The following is an 18,723-nucleotide window of genomic DNA, read 5'->3' as shown; positions in this document are numbered from 1 at the left end:
TGGACGGGATGTCCCGTGGCAGCTGTGCCTCTCTTGACGGGGACAGGGGTGGTCACGCGGAATCCTTCTCCTCTTTCCCCGCAGTTTCAGCCACAGGCCCCTCCACCTCGGCCCCCGCCTTGCCCCTGGGCACAGGTGTCATTGTGGCCCGAGGGTGTGGGCACCTGGGATGAGTAGTTAAGGTGGGGGGCGCTTGGGTGAGTTGTCCAATACCGAGGAACAGCAGTTTGCCGGAGTTAACGTGGGCAGCTTCTTTGGGGAGGAGAGGAAGCAGCACCGTCTGCCAAGCTCCAGCTCGCCCCCCGCGTGTCTGCCTGTGTGTGCAGCGTGTGTGTGTGTGTGTGTGTGTGTGTGTGTGTGTGCGCGCGCGAGTGTGAGTGCGCGCGCGCCGAGGCGTTCCTCAGGTTGCGCTGCCTGGAAACCGAGGGAGCCATTGGGGAGGCGCAGGGGTGGGGGTGGGGGCGTCCCGACCCTCGCAAGCAGCCGGGGCGCCGGCGGCCCAGGCGAGCCCTGAAGCCGGGCTCCTCACGCGGGCGGAGGCAGGGCGGGCGCGGCGCTGCGGGCGACCGCAAGGCCCCGGGGGGCCCGCCGGGGAGGAGTCGGGAGGAGGCCGGAGCTGCATGGAGTTTCTGGGGCGCGCAACTCCGGCGGGGCCTCGGCCACTGGGCTCCGGGGCGCAGCGAGGCAGCCGCGCACATGGGCTGAGCCCGCGCGGCCAGCGGGCGCGGGAGGGGTAGAGCGGCGCGCGGTGCCGGGGGTGCGGGGCACGCGTCCCCAGACGGGAGCAGAGGACAAGGACAGGGAGGCACGCGCCCAGATCGCGCTCCGAGCCGACGAGGGGCTCGCGCCGGCCCCGGCGCGCGCGTGGGGAGCGGCCCGGGGGCGCCGAGGGAGCCGGCGGCAGCGAGGATGCCGGCGCGGGGACGCGGCTGCCGGCTGGGGGTGTGAGCAAGAGGCTGAGCGCTGCCCGCTCGGCGCCTCCATTCTGCGCCGCCCCCTCCCTGCGGGCCTCGGAAGAAGCCCCCCGCGCCGCGCGGAGGCGCCTCGGCAGCCGGGCTGCGGGGCCCCGGCCCAGCGAGAGGTGAGTGTCGCCGCCGCCCGCCCGCAGCTCCCTCCCCGCGCCTCTTCCCCGCGTCCTCGCCCCTCTGCACGGTGCGCAAACCCCCGGGCTGCCGCGGGCCCCCGTGTCCGGAGTGGGCGGGCGAGTGGCCGACAACGCCTCCCCTCCCATACCTGTTGGCCCCGGCACGGGGCACCCACCGAGCGGGCTGGGGGCCGCGCGGGCCACCTTGCCCTGCGTTGGGCTGGCTTGGCTGGTGGCCGCCCGCCCGGGGGCGTGGGGCTGAGGAAGGGTGTCCCGAGCTGTGCGGGCTGCAGGCTGGGAGCCGCTCGCCGAGACCTGGCGCCTGTGGCCACTGGGCTGCGCGCCCCCGACCGCGGGCGCCCGGGCAATGGGCGGGGAGGGCAGGGGACCGGGAGCCGCACCGCAACCCAGGTGGGAGCGCCTGGCGGCATCCAGGTCTTCGAGAAGCCGGAGTCATGGCGATTGGGGGAGGCGGGAGGCAGGGTTCCCTCCACCTCCAGCCCCCCGCGCGGGCTGCTCGCCCTCCTGGGGCGCACCCTTGTCGCCACCACCCGCCCCGGGTTCGCGGGCCCTGGGGCGCACGGGGTAACTGGGAGGCCTCCCGTAGCCCCGCTGGAACCAGGACCCTGGGCTCCAAGGAGGTTGATGGGTCTGGCACCCGGGCAGAGGTGGGCTCTGGCTCTCCAGGGCAGGCTGGGTTTACCCGGGTGCCCAGTTTCCCCGGACTACCGCGACGGGGAGTGAACTTCCTGAGACTTGGCCTGAGGGCGCCTAGGCAGCAGCAGGTAGTTCTGGGCCGGCCTCGGGGCGAGGGCGAGCGAGGGGCGCCCCACTCCGACGTACTGGGGGTGCGGAGCGTACACGGAGGGCTTGGGCACATGGGCTTGTCTCCTACCCGCGGGCCACGTGCGACCCGGCCCTCGCCCAGCGTTGTTTCCCACTACTCGTGTCCCTTGGACAAGCCAAGTGTGGGGAAAGCACCTTCCTTCCATTTGGGTCGAAGCCCTTAGCTCCCAGGTGAAACGGTGGCTGCAGTTCCTTGGGTGCCAAGACTGGGGCGCCATCCCCAGGCCTTGAGCCTGTTCTCCGCAAAAAAAGATATTCCTGGGCTCAGGGAATAGCAGCTTAGTGCCGGTTGTGTGCGGCTGTGAAGTCTGTTTAGTGGTGATAATAGCTACATTCTAGAGTGACCCAGAGCAGCCTCTGCCACAGAGTTGAGATGACCTTCCCAGAAAGAATGGGTAGGTTTCTGCCTTGTGTGTGTCCAGACGCACGCAACGTTTGTGCTCATCTAAGAACTCACACACTCGTACTGCTGCTTTAACTGCTGACTTTCCGTCAAAAAGATAAATTATTTTTCAATTCAAGCATCGGAGCTTTGGAAAGGATTTTAAAGCCATTTGGTGTGAAATTGTCTTGAGGCTAGAATAGGACATGTCTATCGTCGAAGCCGGACTCCAGCTCTCCTCGTTGGCTTGGTGGTGGTTTTTATTTCATTTGTGTGGCGTGGGTCCTGATTTTTATTTGCTACCTGTGTGTATAAGGCTTTGATTGAAGTCTAGGTGGCATTTCAGACCTCTCCTGTGCTGGCAGCTCTGTCACCACGCCCAGTTTAGGATTCATTCTGGGCTCCAGGAGCTGCATAACCTTTGCTCATTTTCAGGCAATTTGGGGTGGTGGTGGCGAATGCCCCATGGGTGCCCCTGAGCTGTGTTTGCAGAGCGCCTGGCTGGTGGAAGCCCAGTAGCGTGGCGCTGCTTTCTGAGTTCACTGCAGATGTGTGGGTTTTTCATGGCAGGAGCTGCGTGGAGAATGGCTATGTTTACCGAGAAGCTGGTCTACGACGCTGAAGTTAGTTACTGGGTGTATCCGAGTGGAGTAATGAAAACAAAACTCTTGGAAATCCTATCCCTAGGATATTTTATTGGAGGAGAGCTAAATCCTCTTAGAATTGTTCACCAAAATGTCACCTTTCTCTGAACTCTGAAAGTAACTACTGCCAGTAATCAGGCCTTCAGCGATGGTGCAGGATTAGGGCTTTTTAGAAAGAAAATAATTTAATTCAACTGAGTCTGTTGAGAAACTGATGGGCAAGGCTTGATGGAGACGCAGGACACCCTATTCTCTGTAAGGGGTGGGGCTGGCTACTGGGACAGCGTTGGGTATGTGTGACAGCTGCTCTTTGTTGAGTTTAACGTTTATTTCCCCGGTGGGAGGCTTCTGACCAGTGCTTAAATATTGGGAAGGGTTGGAATCCCATTTATAAATTTCTTTTCCATAGCAAGTGGCCTTAGCAGGGACAGTGTGGCTAGCCCAGAGGGTTATCCGTGAGCCTGTTGCTATGTGTGTAGTGGTGTCTTTAACTGCTCTCCAGTTCTGACAGCCTGTGCAGTGCTGGCTGGGTGTCAGAAGGGGGCGCTAGTTCTTATTATGAGAGAAATTCTGAATGCTAGAACTCTGGACATTTAAGGCCTTAGGAGACCCTCTTAATTCAGGTATCTGAGACCTTACTTTTTTGCCAGACACTGTCACACATTTGAGCTTGTGTAATCCTCATTTTTCTTATTTGGAAACTGACTCTAAGGGAAGTTCAATAACTTTCCCGGGGCTTTGTAGCTTGTAGGTCAGAGGCAGGGTATGATTTGATTCTAAGAAGCTGAGGTTTCTGATTCTACATGCAGTGCTCTCTCCAGACTGCTTCCTTATGATATGAAAAGTGTTTTAGTCACCTTTGACCTGCAGTGCCTTGTTGAGAGTCAGACATAGTGGGTGCCCTGTCTCTGTTTGCTGAGTGAGTCTAGGCTCAGCATCTCAGTCCTGCTTCCTGATGGAGAAACTCGGTACAGAGGGGCTGTGACTTGTGTAGTCGGTCTGGGGAGGAGGCAGAACTCCACACCAAAACTCTGCCTTCCCACGTGTGCCCACACTGCAGCCACATGTAGGTTTGAGCCCAGATTGGTTTGATGATAGGATTTTTTTTTTTTTCACATTCCCTTTCTGTGCCCAGGTTGATATGGGATAGGTAGCATCTTTGCCCTTCGCTTGAGGCTTAAGGTAATATAGTCAGAGTGTCTGAAATGTCCTTTCATGATTGTGAACCAATAGGCAAAAGTGGAGCCAGCAATAGCCTCTGATGCTTGGTAAAACTGACTCTTAGGCCGTGATGCCCTCCTTCAAGATTAGCAGAGCACTGGCTGATTCCTCAGAGTGCACAATTTGAGTATGGCTAGAAAGGAGGAAAATGAAAACACAACTGTGGCACCTACCCTGGGGTTTTCAAAATGAATTATGTTTTTCATCATTTAACATCTAACAAAAATTTATTCAGGGCCTATTATGCAGTACCGATCGAGGAATGAAGATGACACTGTGGCTGTCATTAGGAAATTCACAGATCGGGGGGAGGACAGACTGTGTGTTAGGGCTGCACGTTTGTGAGCAAAGATGGAAGGTGGCTAGGCTAGGGTGGTGGTGATGTCTGGGCTGAGTTTAAAGGATGATTAGGAAGTGGTCAGGTTTGAATGGGTATTCCAATGCAGGGGAAAAGGTGGGCAAAGGCTGGGAGGTCAAAAAACACATGGAGCTTATGAGGAAGCAGCTGGTAGTTTGGAGTTCTTGGAGATTAAGGGCTTAGACAGGGAGGGACAAGAGAAGAGATTGGAATGGTAGATGGGCCCTTTGGTCAGAACCAGGGGCTCAGCATTTCTCCATTAGGGGGTGGTGGCATGGTGGGATTTGGCCGGGGACTGCATGGAGAATGGATTGGGCAGTGACAGACCAGAGGCTGGATTCTAGTGAGGAGGCTGGCACTGAGAGCCAGGCAAAAGTGAGAAGACCATCGTGGGAGAATGGAGGAGGAGGGATGGATTCAGCAAACATTTCGGGGAATCATCAGTTAGGGTCCTTGGGTTGCAAGCAACAGAAACTAACTCTGGCTAACAGCTAAAGCAAATCAGAGAATGTATTAGCAGTATTGATGGAAACTCACAGGATTGAGTGCATGCCTGAAGAGCCGGGCTTGGCACAGGCAGGAAGTAGGCAGTCCAGGGGATCTTGGTGGCAGGAGTTGCCTTATGGCCTCTCCCAGGTGATGCTATGGAAGTAAATGATCTCCAAGCATTTCCATCATTATTATTATTTTATTATTGCACTGCTTTCAAAATGCTCAGAGGACATATATGAATGGCATAGCTTTGGGTCTGCATATCTGGTGGTAGTTTTCCAAAAGGCCATATGAATGGGGAGAGGTTGTTTTCTGAAAGGAAATTGGAATGATCCTGCCAAAAGACAGCAACATAGATATTGGGCATGTCCTCCATAGGAGAGGAAACCGGCAGGACTTATTAATCGGTGTGGGAGTAGGAGAAAGGAAAAAGTATAGTGTCACCGTTGGGTTTCTGGTTTAGGTAACAGGATGGGGAAGCAAAGTCAAAGTCTGGCCGAGACTAAATAACTGATGTGTTTTCCCACTGGCAGGGCTGTGGGCAGCGCTCTGTGACCAGGCTGGAGGAGAAGGTGATGACCCATTTTAAAAAGTCTCATTAAGGGTCTGTGCTGCTGTGAATAAGACCTGTTTAAGTAGGTTACTTTATCTCATGCCCCACAAATCTGGATACTTGGAAACACTTTCATTCATCCACCCAATGTATATTGAGTATCTCTGGTTCAGGTACTGGGAAAATGGTGACTTAGAGATATTCCTCTCATATTCTAGTGATGTAAAACACAATAAAAAATATACAAATAAAATTGCAGGGTATAATTGAGACAGATGTGAGAGTTACTTCAGATTAGTGATCAAGAAAGGTCTAACTGAGGAGCTGTATTTAAGGCAACACCAAAATGACATGAAGGGAGAAGTGGGGGGAAGATTTGGGGAAGAAATTCCAGGCACTGGGAACAGCCAGTGCAAAGGTCCTGAGGTAGGAATGAACTGAGTGCATTAGAGGAATAGGAGGAAGGCTAGTGTGGCAGGAGATGAGTCCAGAGAAGCAAGGGCTGGTTCATGTGGGGTCGCCATGTGGAGTTTGGGTTTGATATTAAGTTTGATGGAAGCCACTGGGAGGTTTTAAACAGGTGAGTGACACGATTTAATTTATATTTTCAGAAGATCACTCTGGCAGCTCTGCATTGTGTATGCACTACCTTAGTACAATAGAATGACTCTTTATCCATTACAGTGTAAAATAAAATGTAGGGTTTAAGAGTAACAGATGGAGAGAAAATGCTTTGGTGACCTTAATTTAGTGATTTCCAACATACCAATTAAATGTGGATACAGACAAAACTGCAATTATAGTATGATTTCAGTTTTGTTTAAAAACACGGTACAGAAGAACAATGAAAAGAAATGGACCAAAAATGTTAACATTGCTTGTCTAAAGGTGTTGGCATTATGAATAATTTTTATTTTTTTTTGAAAATGAGCACACATTTCTTTTATAATTGGAAAAGACTTGTTTTAAAATGAAGACACTGATGATCACAAATGTCTTGAATGGAGGGTTGGAAGAATATATCTACTAAACACTTTTTTCCCCTACTGTTTTATTTCTGAAATTTTTATATTAAAAACCCATGGTTGTGGTTGGGTCAGAAGATGGGAGGCTCATTTTGTACCAGGTGTCCAGTGAGTGGCTCTGTTTAATTTAAGAAATTTTTTAGTTATGAAAGTAAACATTCTTTTTTAAAAAAAGAAATGAAAAGCAATACAGAAATGTTACATAAAAAATGAAAGCACCTTTCTGCACTCTCATTCCCAAGACCATTAACATTTCAAGTACGTATATTGTTAGATTTTTTTCTTATGCATTGCAAATACATACATCTACATTTTGTTGAATTTGGGATATTGCTGTAACAAGTTACCCTACCTCCAGATTACTCTCCAAATTCCTTCCTATAGAGCTTAAAACTGTGATGACCTTTTTTCCCCTTGAAACAAATTATTAGGAAATTTGAACATAGAAGTTAGCTAAGAAAAACCGAATCTTGCCTTTTTAGTATTCAGAGTGTTTACCAAAAGCATAATTTATACTTATGAAGAATAGAGTAATTAAATATTCATTAAAAGCTCATTTCTGAACATTTAAATATTATTGCTTTAGTATTGGATCCCAAAAGTTTGTATCATGATTGCAAATCATTTGCACTTTTTCATTAACAAAAGTTAGGCAATATGAAAACTTCGAAGTGCAAATTGGGCAGCCTAGCTAATTATTTTGGTGACATATTTATTACAACAGAATATTATCTTTTGAAAACAGGAAATGAAAAACATTCAATGAAGCGTTACTCAGAGCCATTGATGTGTTTTGAAAGAGCTGGATCCCCACGTGGAGCAAAGTCTGCCTCGTGCTCTCTATGTACGGAGTGGGTTTTGGGGCTTAAGTGTCAGGAATTAACTGCCACAAACTCAGTTTTAATATAAGCGAATAGTGTTGGAGTGGAGTCTCAGAATGCAGTTCAGCAGAATTACTCCTATCTTCTCTAACATTACTTTAATTAAACGCATCCTTTTTGGGGGAAGAGAAGAATGAATATGGGTTTAGAAGAGAATGATTGTAAAGAAATAGAACCATGGAATTAAGGGGGAGCAGAGACCTTGGTTAGCCCCATTTTACAGATGGGAAAAATGAGGACCAGAGAGATTACAGTGCGTGTGTTCTGTCAAACAGGGTCCATTTCCCCACTCCAGCACCCTTTCCCCTATACTCAATGGTGGCTCTGTCTTATGAGAATCCAAATTTATTTTAGAAAACCCAAGAATTAGGAAAGCGCTCTGAACCTGATGAAAAATAGGAGGGGTTCTGAGCTGTTCATTCATTCTGTAAAGTGTAATCTGTTTGTGTACTGATAACAGGCCTAATTACTGTGTAAACATTTTTATAGCTCGGTAGGAAATCCTCAAACATCTGTACTGCACATGGATGGAGCATTTCAGCCTCCAGCATTTCTGCTGCTGGTTTGGAAAACCAGTTGCTCTGTTTTTTAATCTGATCTGTGGTTGATGATTCATTTTATACACATACACGTAAACGCACTTTCCGTATCCAGCAGGAAGTGACAAATAATAATAGCGAACTTACATAGTACTAAATGCATCATCAGCTCTCTGGTTACTAGCATTTCCCCCATTTTACAGATGAAGAAACAAAGGGGCAACTTGCCCAAGGTCACAGGTTAGTACTTGGTAGATGGAAACCCAGATAGTCTCGCTCCAGAGGTACGTGACCCACTAGCTAAAGTCTTCATCTTTGGGCCTCTCAAAGACAAGCAGACTTTCTGCAAGAAAGATCAGGATCTGAGTTTGTTAAATCACTTTAAGTCGTTAAATCACTTTTTGTTTGGGCAGACTCCCGCATATAGAGTTGCAGAGAGAGTTCTCTGCGAGGGTGTTGCATTTTCAAGCCTGTTTTGTGGGTTGTCCTTAATCCTTTCCCTTCATGAGTCACTTGGTGGTAGCAGGTCATGGACGGACCGTCTGCCCTCGGCTGAGGCTGGTGGTTCCCTTTCCCTGCCAAGGCTCAACGCTCAAGTTCGTTGCGCAGACACCACTCTGCTTCTGAGCTCTGGTGGATCCCAAGTACTGCTGGCTTCCAGTTTGGCTTCTGTATTAAATAAATACTGAAGTTCTCTAATTTTTGATGCCCAAAGAGATAAATGCTTCTATCCAGCTTTCAAAAACCCAGCACAGAACTCACTGGAGCCCTCGGAGGGTAGTAGGCAACAGGGAAGAGTCACATAATTGTAGAGGAGAGAAAGAGAGGGACGGAAAGAGAAAGCGACAGTGCCAGAGATGACAGGTTCCCACTCCTAGGGAAAGAGGTGGAGGCCAGCAAGGAGTGATCTCAGAAGGGAAAGTAACTGCAAGAGGCATGTGCTGATTGGGACAGCGACCCCATCATAAATGAGAACTCCGGAGGGGATGACCCTGCTGTGGTCTTGGGAAAGGATGGATATCAGTGATGCCTAGGATGTAGGTGGTCCAGACCTTTCCAGAGGGAGGTCAGCTGGTCTTGGATTTGAGTGCTAGAATGGGAAGTAGAGATTACAGTTTAGTGGTTCTCAAACTTTGCTGCACATTTAGAACCTCCTGGGGAGACTTAAAAAAGTTACAACATCGTAGCCGCATCCCAGACCAGTGGCAGATGGGACCCAGCCCACTGGGTGATTCCCCTGTACAGCCAACTTTGAGAACCAGGGCTCTAGGACAGCATCTTTCAAAAGGATATGCTACCTGTCACCTGGGGATCTTGTTAAACTGCAAATTCTGATCATCATGTCAGCAGCAGGCATTTCTAGCAAGTTCCAGGGGCTGCCTCTGCGTGGTGGGCCGTACTGGCAGTAGCAAGGTGCTAGTTAAGAGAAACATTTTCCTGATTTCCGTAGCTTCACATGATGGGCTTCTGGAACCACTGCCTTCTCCTGAGATTCCTGGCAGCCGGGGTTCATTCAGTGCACGGGGAGAGAACAAAGTGCCGGGCCCCTGCCTTTTCCACCTCAGAGGCCCAGAGCAGCAGCCTCCACGTCCTCTCTAGAGGGTCACTCTCAGAACCAGCGGTCAGGGTGAAACTTATTTATCCTTCAAGATCCAGCACATTCTCCTGCCCCTGGTTAGGATTGATAGAGTCAGAATTGGAGGCTCAGAGAGCTGGAAGGGACCTTCGGAATTATCTAGTCTAAATCACTTAGTTTTGTAGTGGGGGAAGCTGAGACCCAGAGTAATTAGTCCAGAGTCGTAAGCCATCAGGGCAGAGCTGCTCAGGGGGACACACATGGCAGGAGGAAGCCTGGGGAGAAGACACCCCATGCTGCTCTCGGTACAGGGGAAACAGGAGCCAGAGATTTCCAGAAAGACTGTGGGTACAGTCACGTTAAAGGCACCTGTGAATCGAGAGATGTCAGTGTTAATTATACGTGTGCTTTTCCATCCCCTCCCTCCAGACACCCCACCAACTTTAGTTAACTATGCAGAAGCTTGACGAAGTTCTTTGCTTCTGTGGTTGCAGTTGACACCTTGACAGATGTTCAGAAGCTTCCTTCTGGGGGGGACGCTAATACAGGCTGCCCTACTTCATGCAAAGTAATTGCTTTTCACCATTTTCACCCAAAATATTTTCTCCTGTCATCGAAACAAATAACACTCGCAACGTATAGGTTTCTTGGTGTCATGGTGAGTATGTTAAACTTGTGGTAAGTGTAGTTCATATTTGATGTTCTTGGTATTTATCACCCAGCCGTGACGTGTTCAGCCCGTGATGACTAATAAATTGTATTTTATTGGATCCTTTCTTCCTGCTTTTTCACCTGTTTGAGAATGTCACTGTTGACAGGGAAGGTTCCCTGGCCAGCTCTTTGAGTTTTGTAAACTGACTTGAGATGAAGACGAGGAGTGTGAAACTCGGGGACTCAGGTGAATAGTGCTTTCTCAGGGTGCGTGTATTTTGCCTTAGAAGATGAAATTTTTAAATAGGAGAAGACTTAGGGGGCACAGGAAAGTTAGCATAAAGATTGAGGTAGTATAATTATAGCTAATGGTTACGTAAGTACTCCTTTCTAAGTACTTCACGTATGTTAACTCATTTAATCATTTCAACAACATTTTTATAGATGAGTGTATCTAACTGCAGAGAAATTAAGTGCCTTGTCGAAGGTCACACAGCTAAGGAGTAGGGAAGTTTGACTCATGACTTTGGAAGCCAGGCGCCTAACCTACTAGGCTAGGCTGCCTCTGTAATGCTAATGGAATCACTCAATTATAGAAGGGTCTGCAGAGAACCTCCATAGAACATTTTAAAACCATTTTGACAATCTCTGACCTTGCCCTCTTGGCACACCCTGGTACTCTTGTGTGGATGTCCGCTTCCTTCTATCATGGGGGTGGGCCTGTTCTGTTTCCCCAGTCTTTGCTCTTTCAGTTCTCGTAGATGTGTCTATGGAGGGCCCACCTGTAGGCTCACCTAGTTCGTAAAGAAGAGAATCCACAGCCATCGGCGGGGTTGCGGTGCCAGTGGGGCAGCAGTGTGTATGGTGTGCCCCCGGTACCTGTATCGCACGGAGTTACAGACCTCACTTTCCCGTTTGGCCATCCGCTGGGGCGTCACCCTCCTTCCCTGGCCGCCCATTAGCCTGTGTCATCCGAGGCTCCCGGGCCTGTGGCTCTGCTCTGCTTCAGGCCTGAGAGTCTCTGCCTCACTCTTGCTGGGTTGTGTCGCCCCCAGTATGAGCCACTCCTGGAGTCTCTGTGCCTGGGGGACGGAGAGAGCTCCCCAGGTTCTCCCTCACTTCAGGCCTGACTCGCTGGACTGGATTTCCCAGCACGGGTCCTTGCCTGAATAGTGCCGCAATGGCTCTGCCCTTTGCAGGGGCCTATGCTGGGCTCGGCAGCTTGGCCTGGCGCCCCTTCTCCTGCTTGCCTGGTGTTGCCGCCTGATTTTCACAAAATGTGTGTTCTTTTAGGGGTTAGCAAACTTCTGTAAAGGGGCAGATAGTAAATATTTTAGGCTTCGCAGGTTACATGGTCCCTCCCTGCTGCAACTGCTCAACCCTGCTGTTGTAGCGTGCAGGCAGCCACAGGGCTCCCTGTGTCCTCACATCCTCTCCCTGTGCGTGTCTGTGTGCGAATCTCTGCCTGTGAGGACCGGTCATGTTGGATTACAGCCCACGCTAAAGACTTCATTTTAGCTTAATTACCCCTGTATGGACCCTGTCTCCAATCTGATCACATTTTGAGACACGTTCTGAGGTTAGGACTTCAACATGTGAATTTGGCGGGGGGTCACGGTTCAGCTCATGGCTCTTTTCCATGAACATGTGTCCCTGTACCCCCCTCATAGGTAGGTGTCCCCGAAGATCACTCCATGGCCTCTTTCGTGCTCTTCCTAGTTTCTCACTTTGAATAATCTTTCCTTCCCTGCTTTAACTGTGTCTTTACCATCAAATCATATCGGATGTTAGATGTAAATTGTCTCACAAGCACTTGAAACTCAGCCTGGCCCAGACAGAAGGAACTGTTTCCTCCCTGGTACGCAGTGCGTTCTCCAGCCTGGCCCGAAGCCCCCAGCCCCATGCCGAGATTAGGAGCCTTGTTGTGCATTGCTGACCCTCTGGCCCTGCCCACATGTGATCAGTGTGTCAGTCCTGTTGTTCCGCACCAACAGTCTGACACTGTTGCCCCTGCCGTTGTTCTGGCCGGGGCTTGAGCTAGCTCCTAGACACTTCCCCTGCCTCTTACGCTCAGTTTTTAAACCCTGTTGCCAGATCGAGGTGCTGAAAACACAAGGTGAGTAATGCCACTCTGGTTTTCCAAACTTGCAGCTGCAACCCACTGAGATTAAAACTGTAACTCCTTAGTAGCTTTGGTTTGGACTTCTTGGTTGCTGCACCCTGCCACCTCTGCCGCCTCCGCCACCTCCAAGTCCCATCAGACTGACAGGCCTCCGTGTGTTTGCTTGTGCAGCTGAGAAGCCCCTTGTCATTTCAAGGCAGAGTTGAAGCTGACCTTTGCCGCGAAGTGACCCTCGATCTCCACAGTGGAATTTGATATCTCCTTACTCTGTGTATGTGTAATAAGTATCTACACATTTACTCTTGACACTTACTGGCTTGGGCCAGTTATCACATTTAGAATCTCAGAGTCCTGGAAATGTAAAATTAAAGAGATATTTGGAAGGCATCTGTTTCAATGAGGAACCTCTATGAGCGAACCTGAAGTTATGTCTCTTCTTCCTCTTCTCAACTGTAAGCTCTTTGTGGGGGTGGTGGGTTTGATGGTGTGTGTGTGGGTGTGTGTGTGTTTTCTCGACAGTCCTTGGTACAGTGTTTTGCCTATAAGACTTGTTTAGAGATGTTTCTTCAGTTTCAGTGCAGGACAATACTGTGGGCACCTAGCTGTGCATTTGGCCCTCTGTGATTGTAACACCTGGACATCAACGTGGGAAGACTGGTTTGCAAAGCTGTTGTCAGTGCAAGTAATCCTGGTCTTCTGTCACTTGCACTGTGATTTATTTGCTCCAGTGTAAAATGGAGACAGTAGTTCAGACGCTTCTCTCACTGGAGAGGTGGGCGGTAGGGGAGGCATGGAAGTGCGTTAAATTAACTTCTTTTATACCTTGAAATCTTTGGAGAAGAAGCAGGAGAGGAAACAAAGTAAAATTGAGGTGTTTCTTAAAGGGACCCTTTAGGAAAATCCGAACAGATGTATAAGGGAGTAATTATTTGCACTGAAATCAAATAAGTTGCTGTAGGGTCCTTTGAAATAGGAATTCCCCACATGAATTTGAGTGAAGTTTCTAGATAATTAGGTTATCAACAGAGGGAGGTGAGGGCAGAGAAAAGGGTCCAAGTGAGCAGCCATAGACGTTCAATCAGAAAGAGCAGCAAGCAGGTCAGGTATTGTTACGCAAATTACTGGGGGAATAGGATTTGATCTCTTGCACAGAGTGGAATATTTTTCTGAAAGGATGAAGTGGTGCGACATTCTTTTTTTCTGCCTTTCCGATGTGTACATGTCTTCACTTTTTCACCCTTCCCAAGAAAGCTCTTTGGATTCCCCTCATGTTTACCTCCACCCCTGGTGCCACTGTTACCACGGGGGCCTCTTGGAGGGAGCAGTGAGTCCTTCATCCCAGAGAGGCTGGAAGAAATGCTCTCTCCACCCCCAACCTCACCCCTTCTTTTGTCTTGGCTCAGAACTCCTCCTTGCTTCTGGAGGGACTTCCTAGGCCAGAGCTGTCCAGGTGCCACACAGGCCCCTCTCTGAGCGACAGCTGCTCAGCCTGCCCTGCGGTCACAGCTCTGTCTCCAGCGTTTGCCACCCGGCCATACCATCCTGCCAGATGCTGGCTATTGGGCCAGCCACGCAGAGCAGACAGAGTTGTGGGGAACAGTTGTGTGACCAGATCACCATGTTAGATCCGCTCAGCCTTTGCTGCAGATATGTTCGGGAATAAACCCTTCTCTGAGACAACGGCCTGTAAGACTCACCAACCCAACAGAGATTTCTCAAGGAGAAAACTGCTGCCGTCTGGCTTTCTCATTTTGAAATAGTCCTTTAAGTGCACTAAGTAAAAGATTTTGTGGTTAAACTTTTAAAAATAAGCAAATAGAAGAAAATAAAATTTACTCTTAATACCATTGCTATGATAACAGTTTGGGGCTGAAATCTCCAGCCTGCATTTGTGTGGCTGCGTTGTGCCTTTCGTATGTATCCCTCTTTACTTAGCGGAAGGGGTTGCAGCGCGAATTCTCTTTGTGTACGACCTGCTTTTCCACTTACTGTGTTGTGAACGTCTGTCCACGTTGTTACAGATCCTTGCACCTCATCATTTTTAACGAATTCATTGTAGTCCACAAATGGGTGTGCCATGTGTTATTTTTGACTTTACTGTTGAAAAATACTGCACATCTGTTAAATATTTTTCTAAGAATGAATTCTTAGAACTGAAATTATCAGGTCGAGGATGCGGAGACCTTTCTTCAAGATTTTTCCTATTCTCACTTCTAGCAGGAATGGAAAGGAAACTTATTTCCATATATCCTGACCAAGAGCTGCTGTTGGCATTAATTGTTTTTCGAAATCTGATAGCCAAAATGGTTTCGTGGTGTTGTCTTATTTTGTATTTCTGGGATTATAAGCAAACACATACATTTTTTTCATATACTTATTGGTGATTTGATTTTTTTCTTTTGTGAATTGCATATTGATGTTTTATGTCTGTTTATCTATGGAGGTTTTTTCTTTAAATGATTTGTAAGAAATCTAGTAGAAAGGATAGTAGCCTTTGTTACATGCTGTGAATTTTTCCAAGTTTGCTGTTTACCCCTTTATTTCTTTTATATACTTTTAAACTTAATGTTTTTTTAAAAAATCTAATCAAATGTTTTATCCTCCCTTTTTAAATATTTAAGCTTTGGAGTCATGCTTAGAAAATTCTTCCTTACCTCCAAGATTACATAAATATTTACCTCTATGTTCTTTTAAAAATTTAGAATATATATGTATGTATTAATGTAGTGTGTTGCACATAGCTTAAAAATCAAATAGTGTTAAATCTTAAGCCAAATATTAAATGGCTTCTAACACAAAGTGGCAGTCCCTGGCTGTCCAGAGAAAGCGTGCTATAAAGCTGGAGTCAGGTATATGCTTGGCTACTGGAATTTGGCCATGGGGCCAGGGGAGGGTGGCCGAGGGCCTCTCGGTTCTGTGCACAGACTGGCCCAGACTCCCTGTCCTCAGTAGGCCCTTCACCCTGGACCTGTCCTGGGCCTGTGTGTCCTGTCATTCTGCTCTGCCCAGATTATAGGCTCCTGGGGACATGGGACACAATAGCAGTGTGCTGACTCTGCAGGTGAGGGACAGGACTGTGCCCCTGGATACTCCCGGTGACCCTGTGTGCGTCTCAGGGTCTGGAGCCCGGTGTCTGGCTCCTGCCTGGTGTAGACCCACAGTGAGCACAGAATTTGTCAGACCGTGTGGTCACTGCTTTCTGCTTTCTGACTTCTGCATCTCCTTTAAGATTTCTCCTTCGTCTTTTTCCTTGTGGCTCATGGGGGAGTATTTCCTCTGCCTCCCCGTCCATTCTTACTTCAGCAGCGTTGGGGGAAGAAGAGGAGAGAAACGAGTGAGATCAATTTGCCAAGTTTTAGCCAGAAATCTAATATATAGTCTCATCAGTAGATTTTTTAATCCACTTAGTATTAATCTGGCTGTGGTAGGGTATTGGGATCTAACTTTGTTGTTATTTTTTTCTAAATGTTTTTCAATTTTCCCAGTATTATTTACTGAGTAGTCCATCCGCTGATGTGGAAATGCTGGTTTTGTTATGTTCCAAATGACCATGCTCATCCAGGTTGACTTCCAATCTTTTGTTTCTGCGCCACTGTTCCATTCGTTCTTTTTCCAGTGCTACCCTGGTTTAATTATAGGAACTTTAAAAATTTATGATAGGGCAAACAATCCCTTCTTCTGTTTTATATTTTTAAGTTACCAATTTTTTTTTTTCAACAGGAAAATAATGATGATCTTTTATGGTCACTATTTTTCCAGATGTCCGAGATCTTTCAACTTGTCATAACGGTTTGGTTTTTTTTTTTTTAGATGATGCAGATTCATTTGTTCTTTGACTTACTTGTCCTTCCTGAGTTTTCTAAACCTGAGACATCTTTTCCAAAGTTATATTTTGAATTTGCAAAGAAAACAAACAAACTCCCCTGGATGAGGATCTCTTGGTGTGCGTGGCTCACCTGTAACCTGATTTTCTGACCCCTGAACTGCACCATGGCCCGGTACCATCTAAGTAGGGGAACACAGCTTAAAGGTACAACCTGGGGTGGAAAAAATGCACAGAATATTGTATGGGAATGACTAGTTGGAACCACAGTGCTTCTTGTAGTCTAGGGCAGGTGGCTTTTGGCAATGCCCAGAGAAGTCAACAGTATCCCCTGGGTGGAAGTGGATCTTACATGGCTAGAGAAGGCTGCCTACTACAGGTTGCTTTTGTCACCTGCTCTTGGAAGCCACCCTTGCTTTGCCCTGTCCCTGTTTTCCAAGCACTCTCTGTCCCCATCCCTTGGAGCTTTTCTAGTTCCTTGGATTATTCCTATTTTTCTTTAAAGCCTGGGCCTTGCTGTGGCATCTAAACCCTTTACAGATCACCCCACTCTTCTTAAAATACAGCTGACCCTTGAACCACACCAGGTCAGGGCACCAACTCCCTGAAAAGTCAAAAATCCATGTATAACTTTTGATTCCCCCAAAACTTAACTACTAATAGCCTACTGTTGACTGGAAGCCTTACTGATAATGTAAACAGTCAATTAATATATATTTTGTATGTTATATGTATTATATACTGTATTCTTACAATAAAATAAATGAAATGTTATTAATAAAATGGTTTTAATAAAAGAAAATGTTATTAAGAAATTCACAAGGAAGAGAAAGTGTATTAAGTATTCATTAATGTGGAAGTGGATCATCAAAGAGATCTTCATTCTCACTATCTTCATGTTGCGTGGGCTGAGGAGGAGGAAGAGGAAGGGTTGGTCTTGCTGTCTCAGGGGTGGCAGAGGTGGAAGGGGAGGCGGGAGTGGCAGGCACACTTGGTGTAATTTTTGAAAAAAATCTGCATATAAGTGGAACCATGCAGTTCAGATTCGTGTTGTTCAAGGGGCGGCCGTGTGTGAGAGTGTGTGTGTGTGTGTGTGTGTGTGTGTGTGTGTGTGTGTATCCCACATTTTGAAATCCTTTCATAGACCATCTTCATCTTCCTTTTTGGCTATTTAAACTTCACGGCTCTGCTGTTGTGTTTCAATGCTGATGTCATCGGATTCGTCAAAGTGCCCCAGCACCATGCCAGCTCACGCTTGAGCGCTGGGACTCCCCAAGGTATTGTCTAAAGTGGCACCAGGGTGATGTCAGCATTACAGCACCAAAGTCACATTCCTTTTGCTCTACCCTCCCGTCCTTGTCCACCGACATTAGCACTGCCACATCTAGGCCATTGCTGTGGTTATTGGGCACTATCTCGAACGCCGAGAGCGGGATGCACTGTCTGCTTACCACGTGCCAGACTCCGTGATAAGTATCTTGCGGATAATGTCAGTGAATGCTCACAACTGCTCAATGAGGTAGATACCTACGACTCCCATTTTATTGACGGCAAAACGAAGACTGACAGGAGTTGTATTGTCTGGGGTTTTACAGCTAGACCAAAACAGAGCCAGGACTGGGTTAGGGGGCTGTTTGGCTTGAAAGCCAGTCTACTCTGCAGTGTATCTGAGGCCCAAGGGTCAGGAACAGCCTCCTTCCTGAGCAAATCTTTGAGCTGGACATTGAAGTAGTCAGTTAGTGGCCATGAGTGGTCGGAGAACAAAGACACGGAGGGCAGCATGTGGGTGCCACAGGGGGATACCGGCTGACTGCCATGAGAGGGCAGAGCGCTCAGGTAGGACAGTGCTGGCAGTGCTCCTTTGGGGGTGACAGAGCTTGTCCAGGCTCGGCCCTGGCCCTGGGCAGCTTTGAAGGAGGAAGCACAGGTGAAGCTTTGCACTCAAAGTCAGCGCATCTCTCTGGCCCTGGTGATTAAGGTCATTTCAGGAGAGAGTTGGGAGAAGATGACTAAATTAGGTTGGCTTTTGTACCTCTTTGGCTTGCAGTGGAGTGTGGGAAGCGATCCAGCGCTGTCTTTCCCTGCTGGCTGTGGGACAGAAGACAGCACGCGGTGGGGGACCTTGCACTTGTGTGTGTTTGCCTCCCAGTGCCCTTCCCTGCCTGCCGCTTCTGATTCATCAGCTCGTCCGATGCCCGCCGCCAAGGGCTCTTGAAGGTGGCATCCTTCCCTCCGTTGCGGCTGCCACTGCATTCCTTGAGTTCCTTGAGACCCGCGTGAACGCCCCATCCCCATTCTTTCATGTCGCGCCTTCGATACCTGCTCAGGTCGTGTTTCCGCTGCACGGGACCTTGCTGGGTCTGTGCTCCGTCAGAGCAGAGGGTTCATTTCCGAATTCCTCGGGACCCTTTTATGTCTCTTTCTGGTCCCCAGTGGATTTGTTTGCACACAGATGAGTGTGTTTCAAAGAGCAGAGGCCCTGCCTCGTGTTGTGGCTTTAGAAAGATGGATAGGGCCCCAGTCAGG

General features: G+C 48.5%; 1 protein-coding gene across 3 annotated transcripts in view; it reads left to right on the top strand.

Annotated features, from left to right (window-relative positions):
- Positions 1-18,723, top strand: part of CALN1 (calneuron 1) — a 476,732-nt gene that overhangs the window by 74,660 nt on the left and 383,349 nt on the right. Inside the window, exon 1 of one of the 3 annotated variants that reach the window (XM_012640270.1) lies at positions 797-1,081. The exons of the other annotated variants lie outside the window; for them this stretch is intronic. The gene's annotated coding sequence lies outside the window, so the exon portion shown is untranslated. Of the gene's footprint in view, positions 1-796; positions 1,082-18,723 lie in introns of those variants that run through there. 3 annotated transcript variants of the gene reach the window in all.

Source organism: Propithecus coquereli, unplaced genomic scaffold (assembly GCF_000956105.1).
Source record: "Propithecus coquereli isolate 6110/MARCELLA unplaced genomic scaffold, Pcoq_1.0 Scaffold150, whole genome shotgun sequence".
In the NCBI taxonomy this organism is placed as follows: domain Eukaryota; kingdom Metazoa; phylum Chordata; class Mammalia; order Primates; family Indriidae; genus Propithecus; species Propithecus coquereli.
This window is presented reverse-complemented; position numbering and strand designations above follow the sequence as displayed.